General features: G+C 45.6%; 1 protein-coding gene across 21 annotated transcripts in view; it reads right to left on the bottom strand.

The window, feature by feature from the left end:
* RBFOX1 (RNA binding fox-1 homolog 1) overlaps nt 1-15,815 on the bottom strand; it is a 2,636,561-nt gene that overhangs the window by 1,007,827 nt on the left and 1,612,919 nt on the right. For 2 of the 21 annotated variants that reach the window (XM_039490608.1, XM_039490605.1), the window contains exon 1: nt 4,868-5,005. The exons of the other annotated variants lie outside the window; for them this stretch is intronic. The gene's annotated coding sequence lies outside the window, so the exon portion shown is untranslated. Of the gene's footprint in view, nt 1-4,867; nt 5,006-15,815 lie in introns of those variants that run through there. 21 annotated transcript variants of the gene reach the window in all.

Genomic DNA, 15,815 nt, shown 5'->3' with positions numbered 1-15,815 from the left:
CCCAATAGTATATAAAAATATGTAGTTATGTAATATGAGAAAAATAATCCATTTTTATTTGATTGACTTTCTAAAGATACCTCTGAAGATCATAATTGTCATAGTATAAGATGGGGCAAGAGATGATCTCTCATAACAAAGGCCCAAACCATTTCAGACAAATTAGGCCAAAACCAACAACTTAATTTCCATCCAGAAACTGACAGTCATAGCAGTTCTATTATATACAATATAAAAATGGAGCTCCCTCACACTTTAGCTGCCTATGCCATGATTTAAAACAGCTATCTAATCAGCATCTGATCCATAGCAATTCTCAACAAAGCACTTAGCAAAACCCCAACAAAAATCCCCTCCACTACCACTCAGTAAAATAAAATCCCCAGTAAGCCATTCACTCATCTAAAGCCCAAACAGCTGCACCCTAAAGGGTAACAAAAACGGGGGCTATTTTGGACCATATAGTAAATACATTCCAAATCTGAGGACACCTCACTGAAGATCACTACCACCTGTCATCTTTTTATCTCCAGGGGACTTCATAGTTCAAAAGGTGTCTGCTGATAAAGAGTGTACTAATCTGGTATGGAGAGAGAGAGGTAGTCCCTCAGATAGGCAGGACCACTTTCTGTATGAAGTACTATTTAACAAGTGGAGACACACTTCTGTGCTAGCCGACGCTTCCAAAAGGTTTTACAGACAGTGAACTCCCATTAGAACAGTATATTCTCAAGGTGAAGAGAGCATAGATAACAGATTGTAAACCCGCATCGGAAAGAAGCAGCTACGCCCTTTTTGCCAAGCACAGATGACATTACGCTGTTTTGCCAGAATCCAGGGCCACACAACAGAAAATGTCCTCCCAAAAGGCTATCAGTTTGAGAGCTTTTTCCAATCACAGCAGTGATATTAACAGGTGAGAGGCAGTATCTAAAGTTGACAGGTCATAAACCATTTGGGACCTTTTATAGGATAAACAAACTTTGTTTGAAACTAACAGACAACTAGCACAGATCATGGTGCATTGGCATAACATATTCTGTATGAAGTACTGTTTAATAAGCATGCTGACACACGATGCACTAATTCCAGCTTCTGGACATACCCCTACGTGGCGACAGGGCCGGTACAAGGATGTTTCGCGCCCTAGGCGAAACTTCCACCTTGCACCCCCCCGTGCCCCCTCCCTGAGGCGCCCCCCTTGCGGCAGCTCGTGAGGCACCCCCCGCCCCAGCTCACCCCTGCTCCACGCATGAGCACCCCGAGCATGCCGTGGCTACTTCACTTCTCCTGCCTCCCAGGCTTGCGGCGCCTAAGCTGATTGGCGCCGCAAGCCTGGGAGGCGGGAGAAGTGAAGCAGCTCACCCCTGCTCCTCCTCCTCCTCTTCACCGAGCACGCCGTCGCTGCTTCACTTCTTCCACCTCCCAGGCTTGCAGCGCCAATCAGCTGAGGCGCCGCAAGCCTGGGAGGCAGGAGAAGTGAAGCAGCCACAGTGTGCTCGGTGAGGAGGCGGGGCAGGGGTGAGCTGGGGGGGAGTCCCCCTGCGTGCCACCCCCCACCCCTTACTTGCTGTAAGCGGCCCTCCCTGTGCTCCCCTGCCCCAGCTCCCTCCGCCTAAATGCCGAAGGCGACCGGGGCAGCTGAAAATCCAGCCGCTGCGGTTGCTGCTGAAGAAAATGGCGCCCCCCCAAATCCCAGTGCCCTAGGCGACCGCCTAGGTCGCCTAAATGGTTGCACCGGCCCTGCATGGTGCACATTATTACACTAATAGGATTGAGGTAACAAAGGCATGGATAACTGTATCAAGGCCCATAGCTGAAAGACTTCTCACTAGGTGCAGATAGAAAAAAAATGTTGTTGCTACAGCAGCTGTTGCAGCATCCAAAGTAGTACAAGGCCTAACGACTTTCAAACCAGTGTAACAAAGAGAAGCCGTACTCCCTCTTCAGTCAGAAGCTCTGATTGCTTTCCCCATCTACCAATATTATATTTTCCCCCTGGATTATGGTGCAACCAGTTCTCTCTCTTCTACACCCCAATAATCAGTCAGCATTGCGCCAGGTCATTCAACAATATCAGCCAGATTGCACAAAAGGGATTCTTACACTGTATGCTACCAGTATAATGAGGACATTGCAACCTCATATCTCTTTTCCCAAACCCTCCCAGTGGCCTCACATACTAGTCAAATAGGAAGGGTGACAAATTAAAGGCAGATGGGTAATCTACACTCTCAGACCTTTCACTAATAAAGTAGTTAAGACAATCAAACAGAGTCTGTCCACCCCTGCTAAGATAGGTCCACATATAGATCCAAAACAAATGGCATTGGCAAATTATCTTCTCCTACTTCTAGAAGTAGACCAGTGTCTAATGCCACCAGCAGAGTTTATCTTCTATAATCTGAATGACTGTGTTCAATGAAAACAGAGGCCTTCAAATTCCACGTATATATTCTTAGTAGCAGCACGGAGATACCGGGATAATGCATGCCTTAGAGGAGAGATACTGCCAGAATTGCTACTCCAAAAGTTTCCTGACAACCTCTCACTCTTCCCATTGCTCCCCCACCCCAAAAATATTTAGCCTCAGCAAGACTGTTGAAGTGTCAAGAGAAATTTCCTTGAGCACTGGCACCAGCTGGCACCTTCCTGCAAAAAGGCAGCAATGGCAATCTCAACCAACAGAGCCAGCGTACACTAGAATGCAGAATTAAGATGAATATTCAGCTTTTACAATACATTTCTTGTCTCTCTCTGTGTGTTTGATGCACACAGATTTCTGCACTAACAAGTGTTTTTCAAGAAATAGGAGTGACTGGACTGTGGCATAATAAATATTTTTTCTGTGTCTTACTTTTACCAACTTGAGTTTTTATCTGCTAGATCTGCTTTTAAAAAATGCACAGCATTAGAGAATCACAATATATACAATGTAACACATAGGGCAGAGACCTTTGAAAACAGATAAGTTCTGGGATTCTTCTCAAAGTGTTATCTCTGGGCCCTAAATAGAGTTCTTCATTTTGTATATTAACCTCTGGTTATTAGGTGCCTGATAAATGCCTGCCTCCACTTCATGTCTTTCCCAAGCAGCAGCTACTTGAAATAGACAAAATTCTCCCCACAGTGTACTGAGTAGCAGCAGCAAAGGTTCCCAGAGTGCTGTGTTAGTTTCATTGTGCTGCTGCTTGGGAGATAGGAGGAAGTACAGAGACACAGGAGACATCTTCAAACCAAGAAACACAGCACAGCACTGTTGTATTTTTTATTCACATTTAAAGACTACGGTCATAAAATCTAGAAGCATTTTTTAAAGGAAAGCTTCATTTTGAAGAAATTAATGGTGTATGATACCAGCTCACCAGGGACAAAGCACATTTCTCAATCATTTGAAAAGTAGTTTGCAGATTTCTCAGCTGTGAAGCACTTAAGATACATCAGAGCAAGGATCCTTCCTGCACAATCTCCAAAATTCAGAGGAATTTTTCCACTCTCTTCCCACTTTACTAGGCATGCCAAGTGCTGTGCACCTTACAAAGTTTTTACTATGCAGCTAAGTTAGCCAAACATGCATAGTGAATCAAATCTTAGCAGCACACTTTAGATACCTAACTAAAATAGGCTCAGTACATGGTTTTCAAAGGCTAATAACTTGGTTAAAACAAAACCATTTTTTGACAAACACAAATGGCACTGCTCCTCAATGAAGGCTATTATTTCTTTTTTAGCTATAGTTATACTGGTTAATTCAATTTTTAGTTCCCAGCCAGTATAGCTGTGACGTCCTCAAAAACTTTGCCAGAATTAATTTATAACAAGGAAAAGAATATTTTTTCTACTATCCTATCACTTTAAAAAAAGAGAACTTTGTTCTAACTTGCCAAAAAAATTCACAGAGACCAATTTCAGAATATATAAGCCTAAAACGTATGTGTGGCAGAATGTTAGAAAAGGAAAAGATATGATTATGCAACCTTGACTTCAGCAACCGCTCCCACTGCCACTATAATTTAACCAAAGAGATGTATATACAGAGAACTCTGACAGGTATGAATCCTATCAACCCATTTATCATTCACAATAACTATAATAGAGCAAGTGAATAACAGAGGGCAAACTATGATTAAAATATACGATACACTATTTCTTGACCAAGAGAAAAATATATGAATTAAAAATATACGTGTAATCCTATTGGTGTACATACAATATGTTAGTTAGGGGAGCTGAATACCAATAGTTTGTTTACTAATAAGAATTGTTTGCTTCATCGCAGCAAGAACTTAACAGGGATGCTTCCAATTAACTGTTGAATATAATTAGCATTATTACACAAAAACTAAAACAAATTATAAGAATCACTGTTTTAAAGTAAATATGTAGAAACATATTCCCTCTCCCCCCTTACTTAAATAACCAATGTTTATTTGATGGATACATCCTCTGTCAACAAGAAGATGAAAAAAGAATTCTGTAACTACTGTGCTTCAGAAAAAGAGCTCCTCCGCTGCCAAGGAGCCAACTTCTGCTTTTATCTAGATAAGGGTGCAGAATTCCAAACAAGCTGTCTTAACAGCTACACATTCATAAAACTTCTATTCCTTTGGAAATTTAAAGCTATGGACAAACTTACATTCCTTTACTGAAATGTAAAGTATAAATTAAAAGAACACAAAAATTCCAAGTCATTTTTAAAGTGTGCTCCCATTATATTTCTTTATATTTTTAAAGAACCCAAGCCATTGCTGTTTTGTTGTGACATGCCAAAAGTTAACAGTTGTTACAAAGGACCAATACAACACACATAATAAATTAATCTCTAGTACATTCCAATGAAACGGTTTGCTAGCACTTTCATACTCACTTAATGGGTTGTGTTTGAAACTTAAACTACAAATTCTCTGATTTAGTAGTCACAAAATTTTCTTATTTCTTGTTCAGCCTGAAACAATGGAGCATTTGGTATTTTTAACCATGTATTTTCCATTAGGCAGAGTGTAGCAGGGTGCTGGTGCAAAAGCACCTAATTACCCCTGCTCAGCCAGCTCCAATCAAGGGAAATAGATTGGGGCTGGTGAAACAGACCTGATGCCTGGTCTGGGGATTGGCTCCACCTGCAGGGCTGACAAGCCAGCAGTTATAAGCGCTGGGAGCCAGAAGAAAAGCCAGCCAGGGAAAGATCAGACTCTGAGCTGTGGGCTGCCTGTAGGAAAAGAGGGAACTAACCCTGTAAGCCTTGTATATAGCTCAACACTGGTGGTGGGAGAACTGTGTATGTGCAAATAATGCCATGAGTGCTGCATAACTGGAAGCCTCTCTCCACTTTATTGGGACAGCCAGCAGGCTCTGGAAGAGGGGCGTGACAGAGAACCTGTCACACAGAGACATATCTAGAATATGTTCAATGATGTCACCATTAATACAAAAAGCAACCTTTTGAGCTTGGAGACCAAAACAAAATGTTATGAAATCATTTATTGATGCATTTTTCACTTTACAACTTACATTCAGTACATATATATAGTAGTGTCAGGAATGCAAAGGAACATAGCTGGTGGATCTGATCCTGAACTACACTATGTGTTCTCAAGTCTCACTGGCTGCAGTGGGAAACAAGAGTAGAAAGGAACCTGCAGAATCAGGTCCAATATTAGAGAGCCAACATGATTTGAATATTAAATTTCACTATCGTATTTACATTTTTGATCTGTGAGCAAAAGATAAGACTCCAAAAACAACAATACCACCACCTTTGCATGAAATTATGACAAGAACATCCCACTTCTTCTAGAGGAATAATACAAATACCATTATGTCTTGTCAGAGCTGGAGATATAGGCATGATAATGAAAGGATTATAGTGATATTTTCCACTTACATTGTACTGTTTCCCTAAGTTTCCAAAGTTTCCTACTTTTAAAAATGTAAATTCAACTCCACCTCACCCAAAAATCATAACCCATGTATCAATATTGACTCCCACATGGATCATAAGCAAGGCTAGGACCTTTTGATCTACTGCACAGGCCTTGCCACTTCAGTTAATGAACTAAATGGTAGCAGTTGTAGACTGTTATCCACCATAAGCAACTGAAAACATGATCATATAATGGAAAGTATTAGTCAACCTTAACTTAGGCATTGTCCCCAGCTCTGCCTCTCAGTATAAAACACACATTACAAATCCTCTCACTGACCCTAATTATTATTAGTGATATAGCATGAGTGACAGTCATCTATAGCTAATCAAATTATGTAACCTTTAGAATAATACTCAAGCTTTTTCTGCAATCAGTATTTTGTTCACCAAAAGGGGCTGAAGACAGCCATTTGTTCACATTGTAAAATCATGAAGCAAAGCTAACACCATAATGTCTTCTGCCTCTTCAATCATACCAGTATTATACTCTCAGTGGGTGAAATACATACTTGACTGGGAGGGCCAGTGCAAGGCTCTTGATAAACCAGCTCAACATTGTAGCTTCTACACCACAAGCATGCCACAGAAGAAGTCTCTGCACTGGTGATTTGGGAAGCAGCAATGGGAGTGGGTCAGGAAAAGCTAGGAGGTAGCCAAGGGATCTTTGTTTACATAGACACAGGAACACTAATATGTTGAGCAGACAACAGAGAGTTGCAGCTGCTGCTAAAATGTACTGCCTGGAGTGGCACCCTGAAAAAGATGGGATAGAGTTTGGGAAGGTTGGTTGATTTGCCTTCCCCAAGTCCCAAGCACTTCATCCATATATAGTCTAATTATTTTGACTTTATACAGGTTGACTTTCATTTAATACATCTTTCAGAGAGGGCAGTGAGTATCTTACAACATCTCAAAACACAAGTCATGTACAACACTTTTACACACAAATTCTGATGCGGAACAAGAACAAAAAAGGATGTGTCTTTTTGGTACTGTGACAGGGTCAGGCCAGATGGCTACAGGAAAGTGTTCCTATTGGGAACTAGGAAGTGGGCGGGCAGAGCCCACCCACTGCTAAAGGACCCCCCTCCCCAAGCCTAAGGGGAGGATCCACAGGGCTTGGAAACCAAATAATTCCAAGGGACAACTAATGAGATAACAGGGACGGGAGTGAGGTCAAAGGGTCAAACAAAGGGAACCCAATAGGGACACTGAGCAGAGAACCCTGGACAGTGCCCACTGCTCCTCGAAGGTGTCAAGGGAGCCAACGGACGCCACCCAGAGGAACTCTGCCCGGATGCCTGAGCAGATGGAAGATAGGCCCCACAGTCACAAGAGACCCCATCGGCCAACCTCCTCTCCCTGGTTTTATAGATGACCGTTTTAGCCAGGGCCAGGAGGAGGTTGACCAGGCGGTCCCGTGGCTTTGTGGGGCCACGGATGGGGAGTGCATAGATAAGGAGATGAGGGGAAAAGTGCAGCCAGAAGCGTAACAAAATATTTGTGAGGAGCCGGAATAGGGTCTGCAACCTGGCGCACTCCAAGTAAACATGCACCAGGGTTTCCCTCACGCCGCAGAAGGGGCAGCTGTCCGGACGGGGGTTGTAGAACTGATAAATGAAATTGTTTTTGATTGTTCACTTTATTGGTGTGGCTTCTGTTCACCATTCACTACACTTGTCTATATTGTAACTTCTGTTCACTGTTTGCCATAGTGTAATTCAAACCCCATTTTAAAACGCTCACTTCATTTTGTGAAAGCTTCCTCCAACCTTCATTTTTGCAAACCCTGCTGTAATCTTATTAATTTAGTTTAGATGTCTGACTGAGGTATGTATGAATGATGGAATCAACCTCCAGCCCCAGGCTGTCCTGATGAAATAAAGTTCAACCCCCACCGGCTGAAGGCGCAGACAAGAGCCCTAACAAAGTAAGAAGAGTCCACCCTAAAAAGAAAAGGTACAATAGAAGGAAGATCAAAGCCAGGTCCGAGGCTGAAAGTCACACCTGCAATTGACTGTGATCAATCATCAAACCCAGAGGCAGCGTGACACAGCAAGACCTATAGACTCTGGATTCAAACTCAAGCCTACAAAAAGGATGGGTGAGATGGGAGACTTTGGAGGGTAACATTCTGCTGCCAACATGGAAGGGCATCGGTGCATGCCCAACAGAGACCCAGCTCGTCCTTGTGCCCGGCTTTCCTGGCCAGTTAGCCGCAACAAGCTACGAACCCAAGCTGCAAACTCAAGCCATGAACTTAAGCTATGTCCAGGACTGATAACTATGCAGCAGCTGCAGAACATCTGACGGATGTGTGTGTGAATGTGTGTGTGTGTGTGTGTAGGTATTAGGTATAATGTGTGTGTATAAGGATTAAAATATTAGTTATTGGTCATAAATCAAATTATCATAATAAATGTGGCATCTTTGTCTTGCCCCCTGAAAAGATCCTGTGTAGTTTTGCCTGTACAACTGGGTAAACCGTGCTCACGGCCTCATGAAGGAGCCACCAACTGATATCCCCAGTGGGCCTCAGGACCAGGGAGGAGTATAGGCTGGCCCACTGGGGCTCATCACCCTCTAGAGGTGGCAGGAGGTCCCACCACTTTGTGTCAGGGCAGGACGTGAGGGTGAGTAAGTGAAGGGTGTGGAGTATGAGTGTGCACAGATGTTTCCTTGGTGTGGGCTGGAAACGAACCAGCTGCAAGTCATGCAGCTGGCTCACGGTGAAGGGGCGGGTGGGCCAGTTGGGTCCACAGGGCAGGGGTCCGATGAAAAGGTCCGGAGGGCCTGGGGTGGAGGGTGGGCGGGGCGTAACCTCTCGCAGTACCCAGTCAAGGTAGGCCCGAGCAGTTAGCAGCAAAGTGGCCATCACCTCCTGAAGTACGCGCCGGGGAGTACGAGGCCTAGAGAGCCCCATGCGCTGAGCGAGCATCAGAGGATCCAGACAGTCTCCCCAGACGTAGTCCAGGAGGTCTCCGACTCTGGTGACTTCTGCCAGGACCAACCTCTGGTGCACCGAGGGGGACTCTGTCACCTGCACATGGAGCTGGGGGTTGCGTAGCAGGGGCTCTGTGAGGAGGAGATCTGTTCCCTCGGTGGCCACCACAGACCTGGTCACTGAGAACAGCTTCCAGGTCCGGAGGAGGTCCTGGTAGAAGACTTGCAGCCTGGAGAGGTCTCGTGGAAGACCACTTGGATGGAGATAAAGGAGCTGCCTGTCATATCAAAGCCCTTGGAAGCGGCATAGGAAAGCGTGTGCCAATACTGTCCACGCCGGACTACGTGCACCATAAAGGAGCCTCTGCAGGTCCTGGAGGCGGAAGACATGGACCTGAGTGAGTAGACACTCCAGGCCCTGCCCCCACCTCCATCTGGTGGAGGGCCAGGAAGTGTGGGGCCGGGACCAGGGTGTTGAGTCGGTACCAGAGCATGGACAGGACTAGTTGATTGAGCACCAGTGCCCTTCCTCAGAGGGAGAGGCACCGGAGTAGTCCTGTCCATTTCCGGAGCTGCTCCGTCACCCTGCCCGTCAAACTGTACCAGTTTTCCAGTGGAGACGGATGTGTGGCAGAAAGGTAAAGGCCGAGATAGAGCAGATGGCCGGAAGTGCGGGTGGGAGGGAGCTCGCCTGCCACCTGTCCCTGACCACCAGGCCAGAGCTTTTGACCCAGTTGACCTGGACGGAGGACGCTGCCGAGTAGATGGCCTGGCAAGCCTCCACCCATGCCAAGTGGCCCGGGTCCTGGACCACGAGGAGCACGTCGTTGGCATACGCCGACAGGACCAGCCGCAGCTCCGGCTCTCACAGCACCAACCCCGTCAATCTCCTGCGGAGGACGCAGAGGAAGGGCTCGATCACCAGAGCATACAGCTGGCCTGAGAGGGGGCACCCCTGTCGTACTCCTCGCCTGAAGCTGACTGGTTCAGTCAGGGTCCAGTTGAGCCTAACCAGACACACTGTGGAAGCATACATCACCTGGAGAAAACCCAAAAACTGGGGTCTGAAGCCAAACGCTCCCAGAGTGCTCAGGAGATACCCATCGTCCACCCTGTCAAATGCCTTCTCCTGATCCAGTGACAGGAGGGTGAACGACAAATCATCCCTATACCCGAGCTCCAAGAGGTCCCGGACCAGATACAGATTATTGAATATGGTGCGGCCCAGGACGGTGTAGGTCTGGTCTTTGTGGACCATGTCTGCCAGCACGGACCCCAGCCACAGCAAGATGGCCTTGGCTATGATTTTGTAGTCTGCGCTGAGGAGCAAGACGGGATGCCAATTCTGTAAATCGCAGAGGTCCCCCTTCTTCGGCAATAAGGTGAGCATGGCTCGCCTGCATGAAAGAGGGAGGATCCCATTCTGCAAGGACTCAGCCCAGGCGGTGACTAAGTCTGGGCTGAGGACATCCCAGAACATGTAGTAGAACTCCATGGTCAGCCCATCCACGGTCAGCCTGGGAGGGTCAGTCACCGACTCGAGATAGAAATCCAGCTCCACTAGCTGCACTAATGAATCGGGGATGTAACAATATCGGGGGGGGGGCAGTGAACCAGGAGTCATACTCAAACAGGGGAGAGGCACAAGCGCATGGGTGGGGGCATGCACATGAGGGGAGGGGCTAATCAGGGCTGGGGGGACCACGGGATGGAGGGGGACAAACAGGTTGGAGGCAGGACAGGGAGACCTAGGGGCTAGCTTCAGGGCAGGGGCGGGGCAAACAAAGCTGTAGAGGGAAACGGGCAGGGCAGACAAACAAACTGAATCTGGGGCTGGGGTGGGGCAAAGGCTGCAGGTGCAAATGGGGTAGGCAGCAAGGGGTAAAGCTAGGAGGCCTGTTGCAAAGGGGAGGGGGTCAGATCAAGGGGGAGGTATGTGCGCCCATGAGCACTTGCACAAAAGGGTCAATGTTCAGCTGGCTATTGCTGCAGGCCCAAATGGTGGAAATGGGAATGGCAAGCCAGGCGAGCAGCTCAGTCCCAGAGGCAGGAGTTCAAGGCAGATGGTAAACAGCCAATGGGGGTGGTGGAGGGGGCGGCAGTTGTGGTGGGGGTGAATGGAGACACAAATGGACCAGGGGGAAGGCTCCACGCCACACCCCCGGTGTCCTCACAGACACAGTCCAGACCCCCACCACAAGAGCACAGTTCAAAAATTACTCAGTCCTGAAGTGCCCCCTCCATGGTGGTCTTCAGAGTCTCAGTGCACTCCCCCAGCAGCAGGTGGTCCCCTTCTTTTCCTCCTCCTCAGGGCTCCAGCAACTCCCCAGCAGCACACACAGCAGCTCCAGGTAGTAGTCCAGAGGCCAGGCACGAGGGACCCGCTCAGATAGTGGTGATGGTGGTAACATCCACAGCAGCAACAGCAGCTTGGGCTGGGGTCCCTCACTCTCCTCCTCCGGGGAGCGGGCCAGCAGCCCCCCCAGGGCTGTAGTTGGAACAGCAGCAGCAACTGAGGATCGAGGGATTCAGCAGTCAGCCAACACCTGGGTAGCAGAGAAGCGGGCAGGTGATGGTGGTGGTGTCTGGCCCAGCCAAGGGAGCAGCTGGAGCAAGAGCAACGGCCCAGCAGCAATCCCCTGCCTTCCTCCACCCTCCTGACCAGAAGGCAGCAGGAGAGTGTTCGAAGAGAGAGCTCTATTAGTCCCAGATGAAGGAGATCCCTTTTCCCTGGGTAAGGGCATAGAGGCAGTTCCAGAACAAGCAGGAACTTGCTGGAACCAATTAAGGCAGGCAGGCTAATTAGGACAACTGGAGCCAATTGAGAAGAAACTGCTAGAATCAGTTAGGACAGGCTGGCTAATCAGGGCACCTGAGTTTAAAAAGGACCTCACTTCAGTTTGTAGTGTGCATGTGAGGAGCTGGGAGCAAGAAGCATTAGAAGCTGAGAGTGGGAAGGTGTATTGCTGGAGGATTGAAGAGTACAATCATTATCAGACACCAGGAGAAAGATCCTGTAGTGAGGATAAAGAAGGTGTTGGGAGGACGCCATGGGGAAGTAGCCCAGGGAGTTGTAGCTGTCGCACAGCTGTTCCAGGAGGCACTCTAGACAGCTGCAGTCTACAAGGCTCTGGTCTGGAACCCGGAGTAGAGAGTGGGCCCGGGTTCCCCCTCAAACCTCCCAACTCCTGATCAAACACAGGAGGAATTGACCTGGAGTGTGGGTTCTACCAGAAGGGAAGGTCTCTGGGCTGTTCCCTGACCCACATGGTGAATCTCTGAGGTGAACAAATCCTCCAATAAGCACAGGACCCACCAAGATAGAGGAGGAACTTTGTCACAGTACATTAAAAGTGATAGCATAGGATAGTCTTCAACAGTGATATTTAAATTTATTAAGACACTGGGCAGCCTCTCACTGATCTCGGAGTTAGGTTTATTTTGTTCTGGTAGTTGATATTTCAACTTCATCCATATCCTCAACTATACTGATCCCTGGGAAGCAATATTTCCTGTCATTACAACCTTGGTTTTGTGCATTACTTTGTGGCAGAAAATGAAGAGTAGCTCTTCCCACAAGATTAAGTAACCAACTCTTCATTCCAGAAAAGGAAACCATTGTCTATGAGCCTTAAATAATCTTATTTTGGCATAGTAGTCACCCAATATCTTTGCTTCTGCCATCTCAACAGATACTTAACTAGCCTGTCATTTTTTTCCATGATTGGACTGTTAAACATTTATTAAAAAAACTATACCCAGAAGAAAAGAAACTCATATCATCATCATCAGTGTTTTTACAAACAGAACTTCTTCACTCTCTACCCTAAATAACTCTTTCCCTATTTTCCAGTTGGTGTCTGCTTCATGCTGCAATGATGACCAATTTTAATTATGCAATGATGTAGATCTAATGCTTATTCTGTCTCGGCTCCTAGTAGGTACCACTTTTAGGATGGTTTATTTTATTTCCAATACTGATTCACAAACATATTGTTAACATTTTTAATTAAAAGATTTAAATTAAACTATTTTTAATGAAAAAGATTATGTCAATTAATTCATTTCTGTCTTTCAGGATGTTTATCCATTTTGTGGAACTTTTTATTTTTACTATTAATTATTATTAATTATTAATTATTATTATTATTATTATAGGTGGGGCTGCTAGCACCATCTATTCAAGTTGAAGACATATCCTATTACTGGGGCCCTATCAAATTCGCGGCCATGAAAAATGCATCACGGACCGTGAAATCTGGTCTTTTGTGTGCTTTTGCACTATACTATATAGATTTCACAGGGGAGACCAGCATTTCTTAAATTGGGGGACCTGACCCCAAAGGGATTTGCAGGGGGTTTACAAGGTTATTTTAGGGGGGTTGCAGGATTGCCACCCTTACTTCTGTGCTGTCTCCAGAGCTAGGAGGCCATAAAGTGGTGGCTATTGGTCAGGTGCCCAGCTCTGATGGCAGCGCCCTGCCAGCAGCAGCACAGAAGTAAGGGTAATACCATACCATGGTAATACCATACCATCCTTATTTCTGCGCTGCTGTTGGCGGCAGTTCTATCTTCAGAGCTGGGCTCGCAGCCAGGAGCCACTGCTCTCCAGCTGCCCAGCTCTGAAGGCAGTGACATCGCCAGCAGTAACATAGAAGTAAGGCTAACAGTACTGCAACCCCCCCTACAATAGCCTTGCACACACACACACACACACACACACACACACACACACACCTCCTTTTTGGATCAGGACCCCTATAATTACAACACCATGAAATTTCAGATTTAAATAGCTGAAATAATTAAATTTACAAATTTTAAAATCCTATGACTGAAATTGACCAAAAATGGACTGTGAATTGGGTAGGGTCCTACCTATTATATTAGGTCATGTTCAGTTGCTTATAACTCTGCCAAACCTTAACCTTTTGGGCTGAAATTTTCTGTGCTGTCTATTCTATGCTGTCAATGACCTCCCTGCTGGATCTAAACAGAGTAGAGAAGGAAGCTGTCAGATGTGAATGCAAAGGGGCCAAGAGCTGGACCTGCTGTGGGTGCTGTCAGGGGAAGTAGAATGGGATAAGGAGCTTGAGGGCAAGGTTGTGGAAATAGGGTTGTAAAATGGTGGTGGGACAGAGGGAAACTGGGATTAGAAGTTGGGATGGAAGGGAGACTGGGACAAAGATGGGGAGGTGGGGCAGAGACCAGGACTAAGAGTTCTGAGGACTAGGACTGTCTTAAGAAGAAGACTCAGATGGGGAGACTGTAACTGTTTGGGCAAGTAGACTGGGAATTGGGACAAGACTGGGAGCAGGAACTGGGGGTGGGGGTATGGGATTTGTTGGGGAAAGAGACTGGCACTGGGATGAGAAAATTGAGGATTAGAGACTGGGCCAGGTTAAATGAGATGAATGGGACTGGGATGAGAAGTCGGGGTAGAAAAGAGACAGCACTGGAATAAGGATGGTCTAAAAGAAAAGGCATAACAGGTGGATAAGACAAATGTGAGCAGACTGGAAGGAATGAGGTAACAATTCTTCAATGGTCAATAGTAATGATCACAACTTTCTATCTGCCAAGGAAAGGCTGCCTTTCTCTAGCTGCAAAATATAACAACAAAACCATTTGGTGGCGGGGCGGGTGGGGGGATAGGAGTGCTGTTACTTAGAAGTTTTATACACTGAGCTAATTTCCATAGCTAACATCTTTTCCAGGGTACAGGCTAATTTCCAGGGTACATCAGAGTTGAGCAAATAGTATTGTCAACTTCAGAGTTAAATTTAAATTATGTATAAAGCAGAAATTCAAGCCAACTCCATCCTATCAGCATTTGAAAGGCTCTGGAAATATTTTAATTATATTTTAAAGTTCAGCACAATCAACACTAACTTATCAATAGGATGAAAGATGAATATCATGACTCAACTAAAGGCTACGAATTTGACTTTTATTTAAATGTTCCGAGGAGGGGATCAGGAGAAGTCATAGGCTATAAGAGTAAAATGAGTATTTTTTTCCTGCTTTCAACTCTTTGATCTTATGCACCATATGTTTAAGTTCTGCACTGGCATTTTACCTGATCATAACACTGCTGTGAGTGCCGAGTTAACTGTTGTGATATTTTTAGAAATATAGCCTTAGACCGACAAATGACTTGCTTGTATGAAACAAGAAAAGATATTTCTAATTCACAGTGTACATCATCAAATTTAGGTCCAAGTCCACATAAACCAAGTTTGATAGAATGGACAGTATCTAAAAAGTGGTATTTTATGCTCATCAAAATTATTTTAATTAAAAAAATATATAACTCTTTTGATATTAGCACCAAAAATGAGTTGCCATTTATCTAACCTATTGTTGTCTGAAAAGTAAATAAGGTTTTTAAAATGTTTAAGAAGGTTCACTTTAAATTAAATTAAAATGCAGAGCCCGCCCCCGGACCGGTGGCCAGGACCCAGGCAGTGTGATTGCCACTGAAAATCAGCTCGCGTCTGCCTTCAGCACGCGTGCCATAGGTTGCCTACCCCTGCTCTAAGAGAAGAAATCCGTTTACATGCACATAGACTTCAGTCTAAGCAAGTTGTATGAAAACAAAAACGTTTTTCAAACATTAACATGACACTTACAGGGGTCTAGAGGTGCTTTTAACTGCTGTGGATTGGGGGAAAGAGGGATGGAAGCAAATAAGAAACATATTTGGACACATGTGCTGTAATAAAAGACATTATAAACAGAATGGCTGAAAAAGAGACAGGAACAAACTTCCTCCTAAATGCTGAACCTGAGAACACATTGCTGATCCTATGCCAATATAGAAGATGACATCAAAGTAATTCAGGCTGCTCACACCTAAACTTCCAAGTAATTTAAGGGTATAACTGAAAAGCTTCCAAGCAGGTGTGCATAGTGGAGGTGTTGTCATCATCACCATCATCATCCTTAT

The sequence above is a fragment of the Mauremys reevesii genome, linkage group 10 (assembly GCF_016161935.1).
Source record: "Mauremys reevesii isolate NIE-2019 linkage group 10, ASM1616193v1, whole genome shotgun sequence".
In the NCBI taxonomy this organism is placed as follows: Eukaryota; Metazoa; Chordata; order Testudines; family Geoemydidae; genus Mauremys; species Mauremys reevesii.
The sequence above is the reverse complement of the archived record's forward strand: the minus strand, read 5'-3'. Positions and strand labels throughout refer to the sequence as shown.